The sequence below is a fragment of the Sphaeramia orbicularis genome, chromosome 13 (genome assembly GCF_902148855.1).
Source record: "Sphaeramia orbicularis chromosome 13, fSphaOr1.1, whole genome shotgun sequence".
Lineage (NCBI taxonomy): Eukaryota > Metazoa > Chordata > Actinopteri > Kurtiformes > Apogonidae > Sphaeramia > Sphaeramia orbicularis.
In genome coordinates, this window is record NC_043969.1 from 25,790,833 (window position 1) to 25,813,650 (window position 22,818).

The window sequence follows — 22,818 nt, forward strand, 5'->3', positions numbered from 1 at the left end:
CACCACTAATCATATCAATACATGTAAATGACTGGTGTAAAATGCAGTTTGTCATCTTTTCATGGTCATCAGATATGACCCATTTGGACATGAACGTGAAAACACCATCATCTTCTACAACACTGATTCACCAGTAAAACCCATAGAGTTTGATAAATAACAGCAGTCATTGACACTTGAGTCCTAATGATATATTTTACTAAAAAAGTCACTTTTTCTTCAGTTTTCTGTTTTTGGGTACAATAACCCTGATGTTTAATCTGAGGTTTTATGAACATCCATATGAGTATATTAAATACTGGAAAAATGCAAAATACAGAGGATTATTTCATAATAAATGGTGACAAATCACTTAAGACATGTTAGATATAGATAAAAAAATCATTTGGGAACTACCACAAAAGTAGCACTGGGTCTTTATGGGTTAAACACATACATTGAATATGCTGTAACTGATACAACATTAAACTAGTGCATAACAGAACATGAAAATATGTCTAAGGGAACATGCTGTTTGCAAGTAGTCAAAGGTCAGACAGGTCGAAGTAAAGTAAAAACAACAGCCGAACCGCCAGTAAAAATCAATAAATACACACTTCTACCTCTGTATTTTTGTGAGGTACATAATCTTTAGCAAGTTTGATTGCTGTGTTTTAACAGCCTTGATTTGCTGAAACTATACAAATATCTGTATTCTGCTTCTTCTAATGAATGTATTTTACCATCTTCACATTACTCAGAAGTATGACACACTCATCTCTGCTATCAGAAAGGAGGTAAACTCCAACCTTACAGACTTCAGTATTGTTGGAGAATAGCAGCCAATTCACACTGGTGGTACCTAAATATTCATTCAACTCCAAAAAGAACTTAAATTACACACAATCCCGAGCCAAATCTTTGTGTGCTCCACTTCTTTGTGTGATGATGCGAATGGGGATTGGCAGCTTACACTGAGGTCAGTGGGAGTAAAAAGGGGATAGAGGGACAGTGGGAATGAATGTGGCAGGTGTTGGGTCGGTCAGCTGGCGAGGCACTGCGGCAGAGCGCAGTGGGGCTTGAAGGGGATACAGGAGGACGTGCTGGGCCCGAGAAGAGGTACAGGGAAGGGAGGCTCTTCATCATAGCAGATTGCCTGTCTGCGTGGTTCCCAGTACCCATACATCGCTTTCCCCATCGTCACCATATCCCCTCGATTGGTTTTCCATCTTTGCCCATCAGGGTGTAATGGAGTCCCTGGGTGTCTGGATGGATGGAGGTGCGACCACTACTGACAGCCCCTGCAGGACCGCCTTCCTTTCTTTTCAAGAACTCCCAAAACCACAGTAAAAACCATACACTACAGTTGGGAAATGTGCCCCTCTTCAAGTGTTTCCTTCATCCTCCCTATTGTATTTTCACAATTTCTCACTACCTGTTCCTCATTTCAGTCTTTTCTCTCCTGTTGTTTTGTGGCAGCCCCAAATTGTTTACCCTTCTATTATTTTTTCTAACTTTTTTCTCCTCTTGTTCCCTTTTCCCATTTGCTCTTTATTTCCTTTTAAGCGCTGCAGATCTGTACTTTCTGACCCCACTCACTAAAAGACCTGACATGCTTTTGATAGGTGGTATCTGAGGCAGCGGGGGGTGCAAGAAGCAGCTTACAAAAACACATGCATACTTATATGTGCACGCACACACACAACACACACTTATATGCTTATAACACACTGTGTCCTTTGCATTCTACTGGTCCATTGGACCCTAGTGCTAGAAATGCTGACATCTCTGGGGAATTACTTGGCTCGGGATCTTCATTCATCATCAGATTCCACAGCAGGAAACCTTGACTCACTCCGAAAATATCTAACTACAAATCTTGACCATTTAAGTTGAATATTCACTTTCACAGAAATATAATATCGGAAGTGCATTTTAAGCATGTATTTAACATGCACTAGGGACATAGAGGATGGATGTACCTTACAGCAAACTGCCCTTGGAAGAGAGGATTTTATCTATACTTGCTGCATAAGTACATGTTCCCCTGGTTAGAGCAATATGATTAATTTGTTGTTTAAGAGTAGCACTCACCATCCTCCTAAAGTGGTAGAGTGACAAAGTGTTTTGAGTCAAGTCAGAGTTAAAACAGGAGTACTCCAAGCAAAGAAAATCAATCACCACATTACTAACAGCAAGTTGTCAGCCACATCAAAGTCGCTTGCCAGACTTCTTATCTGCAACCAACAGCTAGTATCAGTCACTCTACTGGTCGATTAATCCCATAAATAAAAACAGAGAAATGTTTCCTGCATGGGTCTTTCCAGGGCACAGCTTCAAAGACTCTACAAGCCTAACAGCTGCATCACTTTAAGTTTACTCTGCTGAAAACCCACAACTTTGTCATGCCAGTAATCCTGAGTACTGGTCTTAAGTGAGTCTATTTACTACTAGACGAGCACATCTTATGACAAATTATGTCTCGCTGATTTACTGTAACAGAGAATGCCAGTCTTTGTTTATGTTTGTAGGAACTAAAGCTGCACTAATCAATATTTTCATGCAAACAATGAGTTAAATAGCCATGTATGATGTGAAAGGTTTTGCTAGTGACTCAAATCCCCTCTTAGCTTCACAAACATTGTTAGGTCCTGGAACACAACTTTGGCACCATTTCACCACTCTATTTAATTCTGTTTCCAATCACAGCAGAGAAGTATTTTCAGCAAAACACTCATCAGCACACCAATATCAGCACAGAACCAATTTGTGTGACAACCAAAGATATTTTATCTAACATAGAACATAATTTAGCAACTGAAGTGCCACATATTTTGTCCCAATTGGTGCAGAGCCCAAGTTGCTGAATCAGAGTAATTAGTGCTTTTACCTCTGCTGACCAAGAGTAATTAGTACAATATGTCAGTTACATGTAAAAGTCAAAGTAGGAACCAACTGACTTTCAGCAAATACAAAATGGGCCAATATTATTCTTCTGGTCTGTTTTAGAAATTGTAGTGATTTTAATGCTGTTTCTAAAAAAAACCCAAAACAAACCAGTATCTGGACATTAGCTCCTATACCTGCAAATCATATACGCTACATCAGTTGCATACTTTTAAATGTAAAAAATGCCTATATGTATCCAAAATGTAAGACCACACATATGCTTTTCTCAGTCTTTGTAGTAATATATGTACAAAATTTTTAACAGTATTAAAAGCAAAAAATGCATTTCAGAAAAATATGAATCATATAGAAGCTATAAGGCATCATCTGGACAGAGAAAAGGATCAAACACCATGGAAGTCTCTGGAACATTCTGAAGGTGTGTAATATAACAGAATATTATTTAAGAAGACATACAGACAGTCAATGTAAGAGAGCTGAGGATGGACTGAATCCAAATGGAGGTCACATTAAATGCTAAAAGCTGTTTTTGTGTGTGTTTCAGTGCTGTGCACATATTTCCTGCATATCTCTTGTTAGAAATAAAGACACACACCCATTACACCAAAGCTAAAGGCTGCCGAAAACTGCACTGTATATACATTCTTCACAAATTCCTTAATTCCTCAGTTTATTGCAACAATAGTCAAGACAGTAAATAAACTGGAGCAGAATCCTGGATGCAGCCCATGTAGGGGTACAAAAACTAACTGTGGATACTAGTAAATAAGCTGTAACTAGAAGCTAGAGGTGTTTTTTTTTAAGTATTTGCCAGTGGTATAGGAGTGAAAGTAATTGCATCTGAAACTTGCATGGAGGGGGTCTGTGGGAAACAATAAAACCCAAGATAACTATTTGATTTTTAATAATTTTGAATAACTTAACTGTAAATAGAACACAACAGTCGGTGCTGTGGAGAAAGAAAGAGAAGACATGCATCAGAGGAATGAAGGGTAAGTGAGGAAGAGGAGGAAATAGACATGCAAAAGACAGACGAAAAGCAGAGTGTCAGAGAGAGCTTCACCATCTAACTGACAGAGGAAGAAAGCAATGAAGTGAGTGACAGAAAGGCTGAGATGTGGAGTTGGTGAACAAGACAGAGAAAGAGAAAAGATAAACATCCATAGTATAGAAGACATAAACGAAGAGTGAGGAATGGCAAAGGCGCTGCAATCAGCACTCATTAAATGGTGTCATTGAATTGAGCGATGCGAGATTAGATTCAGTTGTCAAAGTCAATGTGTGTCATGTTCTCTCTTTATTGGCTCATTTCTCAAGATGCACAGTATTGAGAGGCGTCAATAACATCGGCATTTAGTTTTGTTATTGTCTGGCGTCAATGGGCTATAAATACATTTCTACGTAAAACAAAGTCTTAGGGCTCTCATTTAGAAGATGGAGTTGTTATTTGCCATTGGAACAGGGGATTCGAAAAGTTATTACCCCACCCAACGAAGGCAAGTGGATGCAAGGGGTATTATCTTTGGTTCGGTTTGTTTGTTTCTTTGTTTGTTTTTGAACACTCTAGCAGCATAACTATTGGTTGAATTCATACCAAATTAGGTTTATAGATTGCCAGTGACCCAGAATAGCTGTCATCACATTTTGGGAAAAGTAGGTCAAAGTTAAAATTTTTTATGAATTTTTTAAATCTTTTTTTCTTCCCCCATTTACTTACAATGGCTGAAATTTCCATTTTCTATAAAATCATCAATTTTACATTAAACTTTGCACATACAGGGTGGGGAAGCAAAATTTACAATATTTTGAGGCAGGGATTGAAAGACAGTGTATGACCAATTAGTTTATTGAAAGTCATGAGAATTTATTTGCCACAAGAAAATTTACATAATAGAAAATGTTTTTATTCTATGTGTCCTCCTTCTTTCTCAATAACTGCCTTCACACGCTTCCTGAAACTTGCGAAAGTGTTCCTCGAATATTCGGGTGACAACTTCTCCCATTCTTCTTTAATAGTATCTTCCAGACTTTCTCATAATAGTTTTGCTCATAGTCATTCTCTTCTTTCCATTATAAACAGTCTTTATGGACACTCCAACTATTTTTGAAATCTCCTTTGGTGTGACGAGTGCATTCAGCAAATCACACACTCTTTGACGTTTGCTTTCCTGATTACTCATATGGGCAAAAGTTTCTGAAAAGGTATGGATAATAGTGTTAGGTATGACTATGACATCAATATATGTTTGGTTTCAAAACAATTGACGTAGTGCCTGCTGAGAAAAAACAACTAAATGTTCATTGTAAATTTTGCTTCCCCACCCTGTATATAGAGGCAATTGATAAGCTGACATCACCACACGCATAGACATGATGACATCAGCTGGATCGATGCCAAAATAAGCTACAATACATGTGAGGGATGGGGTTTGTTGTGCCTGGCACCACTTGTTTATGTTACGTTCATTATCTAATAACAAAGGCGGGATATTGGACTTTAATTCTTTTTGAGTACCTGAATATGCACCAAATATCAAGAACTGTCATGTGGTAGTCTTATTTTTTATTTATTTTTTATTTTTCTGACCCGCCACCACCCCCCTCTTCGGGGGAAAACTTTATTATTAATTACAGCTTATACTTAACAAGTGACCAGTAACAATTTCAAGTTTATATTCCTATTGACGTAAATTCCTTGCTAGTATATATGTACATAGAGGGAGGGGTTCATATAAACAAAAGTGCACAGGGATGAGACTTAACAAAGTGGCAGATTGACACACGACAGTGGGACAGAACGAACATAAGACAAGACAGTGGGACCGAGCAGACATAAGACAAGACAGTAGGATAGGACAGACATAAGACGGGACAGTGAGACAGGACAGACATAAGACAAGATAAATGGACAGACAAATTAAGTGGTCACTCTTATAGATGCTACTGTTGAACAGATGTATTGCATTGTTGTAAGTGTGGTGTGTGTGTGTATATTTATGTTAATGATGAGTGGGGGTGAGGTGTGGAAGTTAAATGCTGAGATAGAAAGTGGGTGTTGGGGGGGTTAAAGGGGCAAGGGGGTATGTGTTCTGTTCTGATGATATATGCAGTTTTCGGCTATGTTTGTTTTAAGAAAGTTATGAATGGGTTCCAGTTGTTCTCAAACGTTGACATATACTTTTTCTGGAGAGCATTATTTTTTTCCATTGAAATATATTCAGCCATGAGGTTAGTCCAGTGAGTGATATGACATGTATTCTTGGATTTCCAGTTTTGTAGGATTACTTTTTTGGTGACAGCTACAGAAATGAGTAATGAGTTTTTGAATCTGGATGGGAGGTGTACATTGGATATATCGCCAAGAAGACAGAGTGGTGCTGATGCTGGGATTCTGGAACTCAGGATGGTGGATAGTGTTTCAGTGACCTTTATCCAAAGGGTGTGTACTGGTTGGCATAACCAGTTGGCGTGAAAGTAGTTGTCTGTGGTAGTCTTATTTACAGATTGTATGAATAAATATCCTGGTTTTACGATGAAATAAAAACACAATTTGCACATTTTTGACTGAATTTGGCCCATGTAAATGTATCAAACAAGTAATAAAGACTCATCATTGACTCAGAGGTATTAAATTCCTCAAATGGCAAAGTGAAAGGCTTTACCTTTATATTTAACCCAACTACAAAAGGTACAACTTTTCTCAGTGTGCACATGACACGGAAAGTACGGTAAGTCTGCTCAGTCTGGCTCAGATTTGTACTCTGGTCTATTGTGTGTATATGTGTCTATGTGTGTGTGTTTTCTGCAGTGTGACAGAAAAGCTGGCAGGTCTGCAGACAGAGGTTTGACAGGCGTTTAATGAGGAAGCTCTCACAGGACACAGGCTCTGCACAAGTAACACACACACCCACGTCGGTACATGCTCTTGCTCATGCAGTGAGCAGTGGGGAAAAGGAGACACCTTTCTATGGCAGCAAAAATACCTCGACCCAATAACAATGTGCTTACAATATACCTCCCTTAATTAGATTGAAATTGAACTGTGGTTCCTCCAGATTAGCTATTAAAACATGAAATAAATTGAACTAGCACATTTCTGAAGTGCCATGCCTGTGATCTGCTATTGGAAATGAGCCAGCGTTTTTCATTGGCTCATATGAAGCTTACCAATAACCTCTGATAACCTCTCTTCAATGGAAAATTCAAGGTTACGTTCAAGAAAGGTAGTTTCAGATCTGACCAGGCATTAGTGAGGAGACCATTGCTCTGAGCTGGAGTGAAGGTGAAAGCTAATTTCCCTTCCATCCGGGCCAACAAGCTCCGGGTTGCCTCGGCTGTTGAGCTGACAAGTGCCCAAGTCATTCTGCTACCTGTCTGCTGTGAACCTAACAGGGCCTGCAGGGAGGGGGTCCAAGTGAGGGGAGGTGAAGTGGAGGTGGATTTGCGGTAGTGCCATATGGAGAACAGAGGCATAATGAGCAACTACATCTGTTGGCTTGGACTCAGAGGGGCAGCAGAACAAAACGGTTTAATAAAGTATCGCTGCACTTTTATGAGTCTTGGAACATGTTGGCTACAGCTATATGAAGGTTGTTATTAGTCCCATTCATTAGTGATGCTTTAAGTGACTCATTTACATTACTGCACATTGACCTGGCACTCAGTTTGCACACAACACACATTTGGCAGAAGCACTGACCTGTTCTTTAAACACTTAGAGCTGTAGCCAGGAGAACAGTCGCCATTCAGTCTCAGAGAGCTACATACAAGGTTAGCTGTAGCCAGACTGAGAAAGACTCATTTACCTTCAAAATGTGAACACTGCTAATCAGTTTGGAGATCATCGGTCCAACCAGTAGTAGAGAGTATGAAGCCTGGCATCAACTAACTACTTCTGCAAGCCAGAGAATTATGTTGGCCACTGCGCATTAGGGAACAGATGCTGTTGGAGACATTGTCCATCAGTCAGCAAATGCGATGCCAAGGCTGGAATGGCAGAGTGGAGTTGGCAAGGGTGATGTTGCAGCATGGCAGGAGATGGAAGAGGGCAGGTGGTAGTCTATTATGTCTACCTGATCCCCTTTCGAATCAAAAGGTTTACAGAGGATTTGAGAGGCCAGCTGCTGGTATTCAGAAAAAGTGAAAAAAAAAATCCCAGGGGAATGAAAGAGGAGATGAGACACAGGATAAGGCAGGAATGTCAGCGCTGCCTTTCCAACAGTCTCCATCCCTACCTCTGGGCTCATCCTCTTCTCAGCGCCCCATGCAGCCAGATCTCTATTTGTGGTAGTAATGAGACTGCATCAGGTCCCTGCGGTCAGAGCAGAGGCAGACCAGTGATAAAGATGAAGTGGGCTGCAGATCCCACGGTGCCTTTTAGGAGAGTGGAACATTGACCACGAGATCTCTATCTCATTGATCAGCCAGTTCAGAGAGAAAAAAGTTCCTTTTCTCCAGAGAGGCTTGTTCTTCACTCCACTGCCCTATTTCAGAACAAATGTCTTTGTAAAAAAAAAAAAAAAAAAAAAAAAAAAAAAGAATGAAATACTTCTTAAACTCTATTTTCTGGTAAGAGTTTTATTGATACTATGAGTAAACAATGAGGATTTAAAAAAAAATATTTAGAGTTGATTTAAGATGAAATCTCAAGCCTCCTATGTGATAAACTGACATAACACTTACCAGTAAAAGTGGTCTTAAATTCCCACAGCAAGTCTATTTGTGTTTATCAAGCATTAAAAAACAAGTGTTTATTGTTGCATCTCGAACTGTCTATAGGGAGCTTTGATTAGAAAAGTGTTTTCTTAATCTAACAGTGGGCTTAATCCAGTTCTGGGAACACAGCCAAATGTTTGACTTGCACCCAACAAACAAAGGATAGCTCAACTTTACATAACAAAATGGCCAAACAGTTGGCCAACAAATTCTCCAAAACCTGGCCTTTGAGTAGACAACACACACACTTTGATGGAGAAACAAAAAACTTGATTGTTCTTGATGAGTTTCAGTGCACAAAGTAAAAAAGGAAGCGCATTAATTCAGTCTGCAGCTGGCAAAAAGCTGAGCAATATCAGCTGGGATGCGCATTGTGTCCTTCTAGAAGCGACAAAAAACTCTATTACTTGACACAAATGACTAAGACGAAACAAAGGCAAGATTACAATATGGAGCAGAGTCCCTTTTCATACCCTTGACGACAACAATCAGCTAAATTGAAATCCATTTTGCTCGCTGCTCACCTGGGAGTCACTCTGTTTTTTTCCCGCTTTCATCTCAGTGATCAAATCAAGAGACCGCTTCCTGATGACAAGATAGTGCATTTGGATATGCACATAGCAGTTCTGCTGGTGCAGCCTTGACAACACAGATCAATAGTGTTGTGTGAAAAGGGTCAGTGGAGGCGCAGACGACAGCTGTGGTTGTCTAATTATGATCAGGCAGCGACAGTACAGCACCTGGGTTTTGTTTGCAAGCAGTCTGAGCAAAGGATTTGTACTCTGACTGACACCTAGCTAAACATCCTCATTCCTTTAACCAAATATACTTACAGATTTGTACAGGAAAACATGCAACACATTACTGCGCACAGAATAAAATATGGCAGTGGCTACTGCCACAGTACTGTAGCACGAAATATCGGTTTTGTCTGTCACCACAGAGCCAGTCAAATGATCCGAATTCTGCACTCTGAACGTTGTCCCAGTGGCGGCTTTACATTCATCAAAAAACCTGAGCAAATTCCTCATATGAGGCAAAACAGTCATGTTTCATGTTGATTGCTGATACCCTAGCCTTTTCCTGTAACCGGATAGGCACACGGCATGTGCGATGCTTATTGTCACAGTACTGTGGCAGCAGGGTGACAGGTTACAGGTTACCAGTCTATACAAGATATAACGAGGGTGCTGATTGGCTCTGTGATAATAGACAAATGAGAAAGTAGTCCCACAGTAATGTGGCAATAGCCACTTTGATAACATGTAGTATCATTACATAAACAGTTCACATACAAATCTCTGTTGAATTCATGTTGTGTGACGCTGTAGTGTGCTCACTGTAGTGTACTTTCTGAAACAACACAAAGAGGAAAAAAGTACTTTAACAATACCATAATAGGCACTATATGAGCAATATAGAATAACATTCATTCTTTTTGTGGAACAATTTACACTCAGGAAGGGCAAACTAATTATCATATATCAATGTCTAGTTTGAGCTTTTCAGTCCAAAAATGAATATAAACATGAGACATGATGCAGTTCTACCTCTGACACTTTATCTCAGCATCTGCAGCTGAACCTAAAAACCATCTAAAATGTCATTCTTAAGACTTTTCACACAAACGTTTGCAGACACAGCCAAGTGAACACAAATACACGCCGCAAAAATAGCAATAGAATCGTAACACAGGAAATCTTTGTACGCCTCATATTCCAGTTCTTGATGTACCTTTTAAAACACTGGAGGAAAGACTTGATAGTTTCTTTCTTGAGCTCTTAACAAATCCAAATGAGGATAACGAATGCTGAGTGGAGTGCTCAACAAAGTCAAACAAATAGATGAAAGCTTGAGTGTTGAGACGTGAACTGAATACAGTAGTGCACCAACATGTGATATTGTTCTGCATATAGCAACGAAAAAGTAATTTGCATCATATTTTGATGGATTTTTGTCTTTCCTGAGCATGGAATCGGAAAGAATACTAAGCTGAGAGTGACTTTGAGATGCATAAGTGCAATTGGAATTCAACAAGCCCTTTACAGCTCCTCCAACATGAATAAGCCGCTGCTTAAATATTCTTGTTCATACAACATACATCACAGTGATGCTCCTACAATCAGTCATAGTACATTCAGGAAAATGCAGATTGGCTCTGTTAGTCAGATTTAACCACTAGTTAGAATCAATAACGAGTTACTTGCTGCCAAAACAAGGTTACTTTTGACTGAGGAATGTGTGATTTTACATACAGTGTTTTTAAAGGCCAATTACAGCGGAGAGTTGAACTATAAACTGATCCCCGGAGCAGAACAAGACCGACACAGCAGAACTAATACCACTATGCAGTCAAACACAGAGATTCAGTGTGTGACTGATGGAGGGTGATTAAAGAAAGGCAGAGAAAGGCAGCTAGCTTCTGAACACCACCCCCTCCTCTTTCTTTTCGTTTTCTTACTAACAGTCGATCTTGACCCAGCAGTCATCTATAGTTTGTGTCTGAAGGGGTCTGAGGCAAAGAGGAAATGGCAGGAAAGGGACAGGTAGTTGATAAAAAATAAGAAAATAAGCAACAAGGAGAGACAGGAGAAGGAATGAAGGGTTGAGGAGTTTAAAGAGTGAGGGAGTCAAAGCTTGTCTCAGGGCTGAAGTAGCAGACATAAGGAAAGACAAAAAACACAGGTGTGAAAATTACATTAAAAAACACAATAGAGCAAAAGGAAAGGATGGAGAAAAATAAGAATGGGACAATGAGTGAGAAAGAGAAAAGTGGTAATTAAAGCAAGAGACAATGGTGTGTAGGATAATGAAGGTCATTTATCAAACCACACATTGATTTGAACAGATAATGTTTCAGACCCAGAAAAATCTATGTCACACAGATTATTTCAAATGGCCTTGTGATGAGCATAGAATAATGCACCTTTTACTGAGCAGAGTTTGCAGTCTGGTCGGTTTGTTGAATTACCAATACTGGGAGGGGTACAGTGAGATGATATAATGCACTAAACTACCATGCAGTAAATGAAGAGAAGGGGAAAAAAAAGGATAGCAACACAATGTCTGAGTGTCTTGGTATGGATTATGACTGTGTGAGTTCAGTGTTTCTAAATAGTGATGTAAAGGCTTCAGTTCGCCGTGTCAGATAATGAATGAGATATGACAGAATCTGGCTGAAGGATGGGTGGGTTGAACGCAATTACAAGCAGTAACATCAGTTTTTGCCAAAGCAATTTCATGACAGAGTTATACATAATCAATACTGAAAGAATGGCTCTGTATCATGACATGCGTGGGAAGGCTCAAAAAGATTTTCAAACAGGAAGTGGTGAATTGAACAGATGTTTAGATAAATGTTGCTTTTTAGTTTAGCTTAGTTTATTTCATTCATTCTACTATAATGCACGTTTCATGTCCGTCCGGTGTCCGGTGTCCGATTGATGTTGCAGCCAAGGTTATTCTCGTTAACGAAAACTAACAAAATGACGAAAACTAGAATTGTAACAACACTTTTGTTAGCTGAAATAAATAAAAACTATAATTAAAAGAAAAAAAATGCTAACTAACTGAAACTGTATTGTGTGCTTACAAAGCAAACTAATATGTATAAAAATTATGGATAAAATTCCCTTCGTTTTTGTCTTTGTCAATGTTGGACTGATATGAAATCAATTTAATTCCCTCAAGCAATTTTAGCTAATGGCACCATATGATATTTAACGGTCTGTCACTTCTCGTCACTTGTGGTTTAGAGTCGTCTTCTCGTCCCCACTCTACCTGGAAACATGGAGACTAAAGTTGGGAGAAAGCAGCAGAGTCCTATCTGGGATTTACTTGAATACAATGGCGAAGATAAAAGACATGAAAAAACCAAACTAAAACTAAGCATTTAGAAAATAACGAAAACTAATAAAAACTAGCAAACCTGCTCTAAAAACTAATTAAAACTAACTGAATTAGAGGAAAAAAAAGTCAAAACTAAATAAAACTAAACTATAATGAAAAATCCAAAACTATTATAACCTTGGTTGCAGCACAGGAGGGCGTTTGTACCGATTTTCCTCAGCCTTCACAGGCCTGATCATCGCCACACTCGCCAAAAGAGTAGAAACATTACCTGACTATCTACTAGGCACAATTTTGTCTGTATTCAAATGCTGTGAGGTATGGTGGGCAATGTTAACAGGGTCCCAGCTAACCTCGAAACGGGTCCCAGCTCACCTCGGACCGGGTCCCAGCTCACCTCGGACCAGGTCAAGGTTATAATAGTTTTGGATTTTTAATTATAGTTTAGTTTTAATTAGTTTTGACTTTTTTTTCTCTGATTCAGTTAGTTTTAATTAGTTTTTAGAGTGGGTTTGCTAGTTTTCATTAGTTATTGTTTTTTTTTTGTTTTTCTTCGGAATGCTTAGTTTTAGTGTTAGTTTTAGTTAGTTCATATATTTTATCTTCCTCACCATCCTATTCAAAGAAATTAGTGAGGCGCGAATCAGCGGGTTACTCTGGACACTTTATTTGGGGGACAGGTTAGGGTGGCTCATTGACTGAGCAGAGACACAAACACATGTACAGCAGGATGTATAAATTCCCTATAGTGGGTTGGGGAGGGTGCGATCCATACACAACGTCACTTATGTGAAAACAGTGCGAAGATGTGCAAAGTGTGAGAGGAGATGCACAAAGCAGCCAGCAGTTTAACCAGATAGAAGCATATATAAACCAGCTAACCAGCAGTTTAACCAGATAGAAGCATATATAAACCAGCTAACCAGCAGTTTAACCAGATAGAAGCATATATAAACCAGCTAACCAGCAGTTAAACCAGATAGAAACATATATAAACCAGTTAACGAGCAGTTAAACCAGATAGAAGCATATATAAACCTGCTAACCAGCAGTTTAACCAGATAGAAACATTTATAAACCAGTTAACGAGCAGTTAAACCAGATAGAAGCATATATAAACCAGCTAACCAGCAGTTAAACCTGATAGAAGCATATATAAACCAGCTAACCAGCAGTTAAACCAGATATGATAACCAAGACGGATGCTAGACGGCCGTAATGGATGATTGACAGGAGGCTCAGCCAGGTTCCACCAATTATTTCATTCGGACCGAATAAAATGATTGGTCAGACTTTTATCAGAAATATATGAGAATTAAACATTTTTGAGTTTCAATACCTGGTGGGTTTCTTTAACATTTTAGTTTAACACATGCTTATTAGGAGCATTTTAAGATGACAAAAGAAAAGTGTAAAAATGCCACATCATACGGTATCACTTTAACATTATATTCAAATGTATTTTGCATAGATACATTTATTAATCTTAGACATTGCGTATTTAGAATATGACATAAATAATATAATAGTCAAATATCAATGTATTTGGAGTAAATTAATTTATTTATGAGAGTTTATAAAATGAACCCAGAGTGACGGCAGAAAACTTTGGCACTTTCCAAACATTCACACTTATAAAATTCCCCCATTTTTTTTTCCCACAATTTTTTTCAAAATACATTTTCCTGAAAATATAAGTAATTACCCTGCCCAAGATATAATTTTGGTGTAGATTACTGTAATTTCATTTTTTTTGACCAGATGCTAACTTTCCCTTGACTTCGCCCATTAGCATGCTGCACATTAGGAGCAGTGAGCTGCCACTGAAGGTGCTCAGGGACCAACTCCAGATCTTCAGCAGCATCATGGTCAGAGGCACTGACAGGAGAATTAACCGATATATATATTCCTATTTGTAAATGAGTCATATGTTTTATTATTTACAGCTCTAAAAACATATCCCACTTTAAAGCTGCAATAACAGGTAAAGACACCGCACATCAGTTATAAAGCTGTGGGATTCAAAGAAAAAGTTCAACAAGTGTTACGAGATAAGTCTGATTAATGGTTATTTTATCTGTAATTATTTTAAACTGCACCTCAAGCATAATAAAGTGACTCTAAAGCTCTAAAGCTGATAAAACTTTAAACATAACCATTACTGTGATTAAAAAAAGAAGACATCATGCAATGGTGAGCAACAGTGAATGAAACTGTAATCTCAAATCTTTCTCATTTTTCATCACTTAAACGTATTATATTATATTTATAGCAATTTTCAGTGCACGAAATCTCCTTGTGATAGTTATGCAATAGTTAATACAAGTTTACTTTGATTCTATTGGTTCAAAGGAGTCTATTGAGACAGGCAGACAGGCATGATATTCACAATAACATAAAATCATTATCATCATGTAATATCCTTTTGATTTCTCTGTTTTGACTGGGAATTAAAGAGCAGGTACAATATTTGAATGAAAGAAGTACCCACATGGATCAGTAGAAGTTGGATGCATGAGAACAGGCGATGTGGAGTTCTGGCTCAGCTTCGACCAACTGTGGTTCGATGTTTGGCAGGGACATAGTCTAAAGTGAGCATAGCTACCGTATAAATAGTCTTTGGTCAGAGAGGATTTGCTGGGTTGGCTAGTTGGCTTATCGAGTCACAAAAAGCAATTCCACACCATGTGTACTGCTGAGCTGCTGAACAACCTGCCCATTTAAATCAGTTTGGACTGCTCCACACACACTGGATCCAGCCTGCATGAACACACAGCAGCATGAGTATCCAAAATATGAATTGGCACATGCAGATCAATCAGGTCAAAGAACCACTGGGTTAATTTCTTCCGAATGTGCTGCAATAATTACACAAATGAAGCACTAAACCTGCAAAATCTGTTTCTCCACAAGCACGGAGAGAGGTTTTCAAATTTGTTCAGCGTCCATTCATGAGCAATCAACTGTGCCTCAGCTTTGTCTGTTGGTCCTGTTCAACAATTGCCACTGTCTGGCCACGTAGAGAAACACTGAGCAGTTCATTTGCCTGCTAATAAAATAATCTCAAGAGAAACAATGGCCTGCCCTGGACTTTTGGTGGAACTGAATGAGTTTTTCCACCATTACCTCAACACGACTGTTCATGATACAGCAAAGCACTGAATCACAAGAAGAGGGAAGAAGACAATGGACAAAAAAAACATTTAAAAAAAAAGGAATATTTTATCATTTTAAGCATTTTCTGGGTAGGTGTGCATATAAAAGTCTAACTTCAAGGGTTTGTGAGTTTCTGTGTGGTTATACCTGAGTGTATGAAAGCACAAATCTTTCATTATTGCCTTTCTCCAGGGCTTGAGCTACACCGGTGACCCCCAACCTCAATCCAGCCTGCTCTTTGTTTGCCCAGCAGACCTCAGGCTCACCTCTAAATCCAGCCTGAGCACCACCTTCTGAAATGCAGTAGTGTAATCTCTCTGTACTTCTGCAACCAGATGGCTTTGCAAGCCCAAAGCAACCCCTGAACATCAGAGTTAACATTAATATTCATCACCACTCCATGCTTGAATCATAGAGGAATATGTTTACCTTCTTTAGCAGACACAGAGAAACTGCAAATATTTATCTGTTATGGTCACAGGAAAAGGAGGTTTAGAGTTAGAACCAAACAGATAGTGGTCAAGGGCAGTTGGATCAAAAAGAAACAGTGTAAATATTTGGCAGAGAAAAAGCTTTAATCACTGACTTCTACTCAAATTAGTCTGACATCTTGCAATGACAAATGGAAACATTACTTCAGTCCAATGCTTTGTAGGATAATATAATAGCGAAACCAGGGGTATTTAATGGAACCTCATGCAAATGTGAATGAGGATGAAAAAACCTTGAATCTCTTGCATTATATCTGCCACAATAATCAGACTTCATATCCTTGAGATTCCCAGGCAACAAAAAACCAACACTTCTATGCACTGCATACTCCAGCTATTGTGGCTGTGTGCATCAGCCAGCAGATAAGGACCTGTAAAGCAGCAGGAGCCTCTCATCCAAAGCCCCAGTTAATGTTTCTCATTAGTCGATATTAATCTGCCCTTCTACAAAATCCTGACCCCGAGGTTTGCTTGCCACGCTGCATAGGAAGGAAACAAACAACCTGCACGCAGCACACAGTCAACCCTTTCTCTGTAGCAGCTGTTTCTCTATTAGTCACTATTAGTGTGAAACCCAGATGGGCTTCATCCCATTTTCTCCGTCACCCCACTGAAGGTAGCCTCTGTCGCAGCGCTGGAACCTGGTGAGTGATTGATAGGGCCTCGTAGATGATGTGCTGATCACATAGTGGGGTCTGTCAGACGCAATATTGCTGCCAATGTCCCAGGCAACCAGTAACCGTAGCAGCAGCATCTGTGGCCCTGCGCTCACTGTGAGGGATTGGGTGGCCACAGTGTGTATCATGGTAAACACACACACACACACACAGACACAACTATGACAAAGATTTTGTGTGTGCTTTTGTTTCGTTGTGGTTGCTGTGTGTAGGTGTCTGTACTCAATGTTAACCTCCTGAAACCCAAGGATGCATTTTTGTCATTCTATAAAATGACATGACATTCTATAGAATGACATTCTATAAAAAAAATAAAAACTGTTGCATTGTGCTGTTTCCAATCAACCCAAATATTTAATGTAAAAAAGCCAAAACTTTTACTTTCCTGACTCTCAGGAGGTTAAGGACGTCATGCTTTCCTTTGATTTTTTATTCATTTTACTGAACCTTTATTTAACCAGGTAAGTCATTAAGAAGCTGTTTTCAATAGCCACTTTTACACAGAGATCCCAGAAAAAAGGTGAGATGATGATTCCAACTTTTTGCCATCATTGACCAATTTCCACAGCCAAGCCAAAAGACTAACAGAGGTGAGACAGGCTGGACTTTTACACAGTGGACCTGTGTTCTGGAATCAAAGGGCAGCGTATATTGTGATGTATAACTTGTGCGTTGGAAATACCCTGAGCATAGCGGTGTTGCTAACTTCTCCAGAGCTGGCCTGTAATGTAAAATGTAAGCATGGATAGAGTTCTCCGCAGCTCTCCTCAGCTCGCGGATCTCAGTGTCTCCCCAGTTCGACATCTTTCTGGTCACGTTGATATGTTTGTTTACCATGCCATGGCTCAGGAGGTAGAGAGGGTCATCCAGTAACTGAAGGGTTGGCGGTTCAAATCCCGCTCTGTCCTAGTCATGTGCCGTTGTGTCCTTGGGCAAGACACTTCACCCACCTAGCTTCCAGTGTCACTCACACTGGTGAATGAATGCCTATGGATGTTTGGAGGGGCTGTTTGGTGTGAATTGGCAGCCATGTTTATACGCAATACGTCATCAAAACATCACACCTTGGTTGCAGAACGAGAGGTGTTCCTTTTACATAGAGTTCCAGAATTATGATTCCACCTTTATCATGGCTCTGTTTCTACCTCCACAGGTGTTATAGAGCCATGAAAAAGATGAGATCCCACCATTTAATTTACACAGACGTCGTTCTGGAATAAAGACGAAATATTCCCTAACAGAAGTGCTGTGTAAAAGGGGCTATAGATTCATGCACAAAACACATTCTAGAAGAGAGACCTCCTGCTGATAAAGTCTGTATATTATGTATAATTAAAAATGTTTCATCTGTTCAATTATTAATACAATGACATCCATTTCTTTACTTTGCATTAACATGAGAATTAATGACCTGAGTAGTGATAACTATTTGCTAAACATGGCTGTATGAAACAGCCTTTGTAAAAAACAATCCAATTTGTTCAGCTTTTATTTTTTTGCATTAATCTTCTTCGATGAAACCAGGGGGATTTGTTTCAAAGTTTTAGAGGTCTTTAGGGGGTACACGATGAGATGCCTGAATAGAAATGTAAAGTAAGATGGGAGCACCTGCTTACACGTACCAGCCATCTATTCATCCCCTGCTGAGCAGTTTCTCAGGGGTGTACTGCAGACTGTGTGGCTGCCAAGCACAGAATAACAGTTTACATTTATTTCCCAATGGATTGCTGGCTTCTTTACTGTGCAACTAGATGAGTCTGACTTACTGGAAGATCCAAAACAGAGAATTGTGCTCATCTCATCAAGGATAACTCTCCTTTTTTGGGGTTATATGACCTCAGCTGCAGCTCATCTTTTTCATTCAAATAGAAATATGTTCTGGTTAGAACATTTCCAATTGTGGCCGTCTCTTAGGGGGCACATATTGAAAGGATTTGACTTATTTTAGACCTTTCCTTGTAGAAGTAGTATTACCAAGGCTCCTGTTGCTTATAGTAATAATTGCTTATCTTAAAATGTATACTTAAAATCTGAAAATCAGAGCTGTATATGTGGAACAGTAAAATTTCATCATTTTTTTTTCAGACTGACTGCAGTTTGTGTGGTCCTTGAATATATTTGACTTTAGGGCCTGTTTTCCCCCTCACACACATCACAAGCATTATCATTTATCATTTAAGATAAGATAAATTAAGATAAAATTCATCAATCCCCCATGAGACATTCAAAATTTAGCTGAGTGTTTCATTGAATTTGTTAATATTCACTATCACAGGATCCCCTGTATAGTACCATACCACCAGATAGTGCCATTGCCATTAGCAAGGCCTGTCCTTCAGACTAATGACAAGTACAATGTGACCTTCACTCCAACTGCACACACTGCACATCCTTTGTTGAGCGGACAATACACTGACTTACATTCACTTCGTGCAGACAACTCTTGACCTTTCAGTGAAATGATATAGGTTAAAGGGATATGAATTACATCTCAATATGAGAGTTAAGTGTTTACACCTAGATCTGACCATAATGTAAGAAATGCTACAGTACCTTGAACCTATATCTGATGCTCAGCAGGAATAAAAAAAAAAAATCTGCACACTCGAAAGCATTGTACTCAAGATCCCATCTGAGAATCAATGAAACTGAATCCTCCATTTACTGCCTAAAAACATATATATTTTTTTTCAATAGGGCATAGAATTACATCTAAGGACCGAAGCATCCAATGAAAGCCATGTTTTCTCTTGCATTAATCTGCTTTTTTACCATTATTTCCCAGATCTCTTGGTAAAACTATTTTTACACATAATAATGTAATAGCATATTATGTCAGCCACACCACTAACTTTCAATTATGTCTGCCAAAATAATATACGGAGGATAACAGTAAATACAATATTTTGGAGGACTGCGTTTTTATTTTTATTTTTTTTAACATTTTTACTTTGATTTGATATTCTGAAGGTCCCAACTCTTTTTCTTCTTTATTCATGATCATCTTTAGTAACATTTTTAACATTAAACACTTTAACTGTAATGGTCTTGTAATTAAAAAAGCTACTGGACTAAGGACTAAGAGAACAGGACACATGACACCAGGTCTAAACTTCTACACACAGCGTAGACACAGTAGAAGTGCTGCTACTAATGTACAAGTCTCTGAATGGAAAAGCGTTTAAGGAATGTAAAGTAGGACTCTTACATCTGTGGACTCAGGTCACATAGCTGCTCGGCTACAAACACCTGGAAGAGACTGTGAGGAGAGCTTGGATTTGTCCCAGATGTACACTTGTTAAATCCAGGTGGAAAACATTTTTCTTTTCACGAGCCAATGAATAAAATCTATAACTTATTCAGTTACTTCTTATTGCTAGATAAGTATGGAAGACTATATATTAGAGTAGAGTATAATACAATATAATACAATAAAATGTCTGTTTTTTCATTGTACGCCAATAACTAAACTGTATGCAGTCCCATCAGTGCAAACAAGCATTAAATATCATTCATGTATAAGGTCTACTAGAAATGCTTAGTGCCTGTAAAATTGACTAAAAACAAATATAAATGTATAAAACACACATGCCATCACATACACACCACAGCTCTGCCATCAGGTGAATCAGGTATTGCATAATCCCAAGAGTATTGCATTATGGTTCTAGTTTTGACAGAATTGAGAGTTTTTACTGCCATGGGTCTTTTATATTGTGATTCTATTTATTCTGTATTCTTTTTAATTTTATTTTTAACATTTTGATATTTTATTGTTTTCATCCCCTATTATTTTATGTTATTATTTAAGTAAAACACATTGAATTGCCATTGTGTATGACATGTCCAATACAAATAAACACAAATCTTACTTGAGCTGCTTCAAAATATACTTGAAACTTCTTCCTGCCCCTGTTGAGCATAGCACCCAACAGTTATGATAAAGGCAGGCACTACAACTGAACATTGAGGCCCTAACCTTTCACACGTTTATTTCCATTTTAATTTCAAGGCACCTTGTTTTTTGCACCTTTTTTTGTGTTTTGATTTTTATTAAAAAAAAAAAAAAAAGAATAAAAATTCTAACTTAATATTGTCTGTTCATTTACAAGGCATCAAAATATAAGTAGAGTAGAAGTAGAAGTACAGTACTTTTTAAAGTAATATGCAGTAGAATTAAATACAGGCATTTGAGTAAATCTGTATGACTTTATAACTTCACTTAAAATGTATTCCAGATGGATTAAGTGATTCATCAACCAGCAAAACATTAAACCAAAACAACCCACTTTAAGTACTGTGTAATTTTATGGTGCTAGAGCTTAGCTGCTGAATGTACATGAACTGTACTTGTTACATGTTCAGCTAAAACATGTTTGAATACTGCAGCTGTGACAGGTTTATGGTGCTGAAACTTAGCTGATGATTTTATATTTTTTTCCAGTATGTATATATCATATCATATCATATCATATCATATCATATCATATCATATCATATCATATCATATCATATCATATCATATATCATATGTGTCATGGTCAATCTCCTCAACGGCTTGTAAAATCCCTTTTCTTTTTTTAAGATTTTCACTTCAGGTATTCACAAATGTCTTTGCAAATAATGTCTGTCATCTTTCCCATTCAGATCGCATGGTTTCATTTGTGATGTAGTAAAACATGAAGAACAACAGAACAGCTTGGGCATTCTCCATCCTAGGTGTATTGTGTCACACAAACAATGATGCGTGCTTGTCGCTCGCCTTTTATAGCGTCATTGTGCTCTTTGGGCCTCCAGCCTCTTCTTCTTACTGCCACCTACTGGACTGGAGGTGTAGTGCAGTTTCTTTTACCACTACCCCATACGTCATCAGCATGATTTCAATAAATTACCTGGAACTCTGGATTCCGGTGGAAATGCAAAGCACACAGATTACCAGGAATTCTTTTACCCAGGTAAATAAGTTCCTGGTCATAAAAGTTCCTGGTATTTTGGTGGGAAAGGGCCTAATGTTTTTCCTACAGCAAACAAAACTGAATGCAACTGAGAACTGAAGTATTTTTACCACCCAAGTACATTTCTACCCATACACAATAGAGGAGATTATACAGGAAATGGAATATTGTGCACAAGGAACATTTCAGGGTAGCATCAACTTCTTTCATCAGTACTATAGTATCATATATTCAAATGTCACCACCATTTAACAAGTCAAAAATGTATTTTTTTTTACATTATGTGGTCTTTAATGTTTATACAATACTATTATAACAGTCAGTGTTTCAAAGCACTCAGCCCCGCCAGCCAGTACCACCAGAGAGTTAGAACAGCAGGGAGCCCTGGTCTGTCTACCAGTATAACAGAGTGATGTCTCATTAGAAAGATGGGCTGCACTGTACCAGAGGACATTATAGAGACTGGGATGGTAATGGGATGTCTTTTAATAGTCATGCTGATCAAATTCATGCAGTTAAAAGGCTGGATCTCCATGGAGCAAATCCAATTGGTAGGCAATATGCTAGAACACACTAGAAAAGGCTGATGGATGAGGTGAAAAGAAAGATGAGATGGATGTTTTCAAGCGGTAGTTCGAACAGAGCAGATATGTAGATTCCAATTAGTCTATTTCTGAATTAATATAACTTAATCGCTTCCTACAACGAATGCGTCACAACCTGGCATCCCAAGCAACGCTGTGCATTTATACATCTTTTCTTTGTTAAAACTGGTTTTAATCAATCTTTTCTTTATTCATGACTCAAAAATGCTCTGTTTCTTCACATCAGACAGCAAAGCCCACAATATCAGAGTTCAGACAAGCCAATTAGCTTCCATCTGAGATCTGTCTGCATGGAGTTTGAAGTCAAATCGACTGATTTATCATTTAATTGTAGAAATCTTGTTTTTCTTCACTGTTATGATTAGCCAAGAAAGTACAGCTTAATTTACCTCTTTTGTCAAAATAGGTTGTGATACTATTATTATATGACTCCAAACAGTTTCAAATATATGGATACAGCTGAGAGTTTAGCCATGTAGTC

General features: G+C 38.4%; 1 protein-coding gene across 1 annotated transcript in view; it reads right to left on the reverse strand.

Annotated features, from left to right (window-relative positions):
* The window catches only part of grik4 (glutamate receptor, ionotropic, kainate 4), a 475,408-nt gene that overhangs the window by 111,708 nt on the left and 340,882 nt on the right, over window positions 1-22,818 (reverse strand). The window lies entirely within an intron of this gene.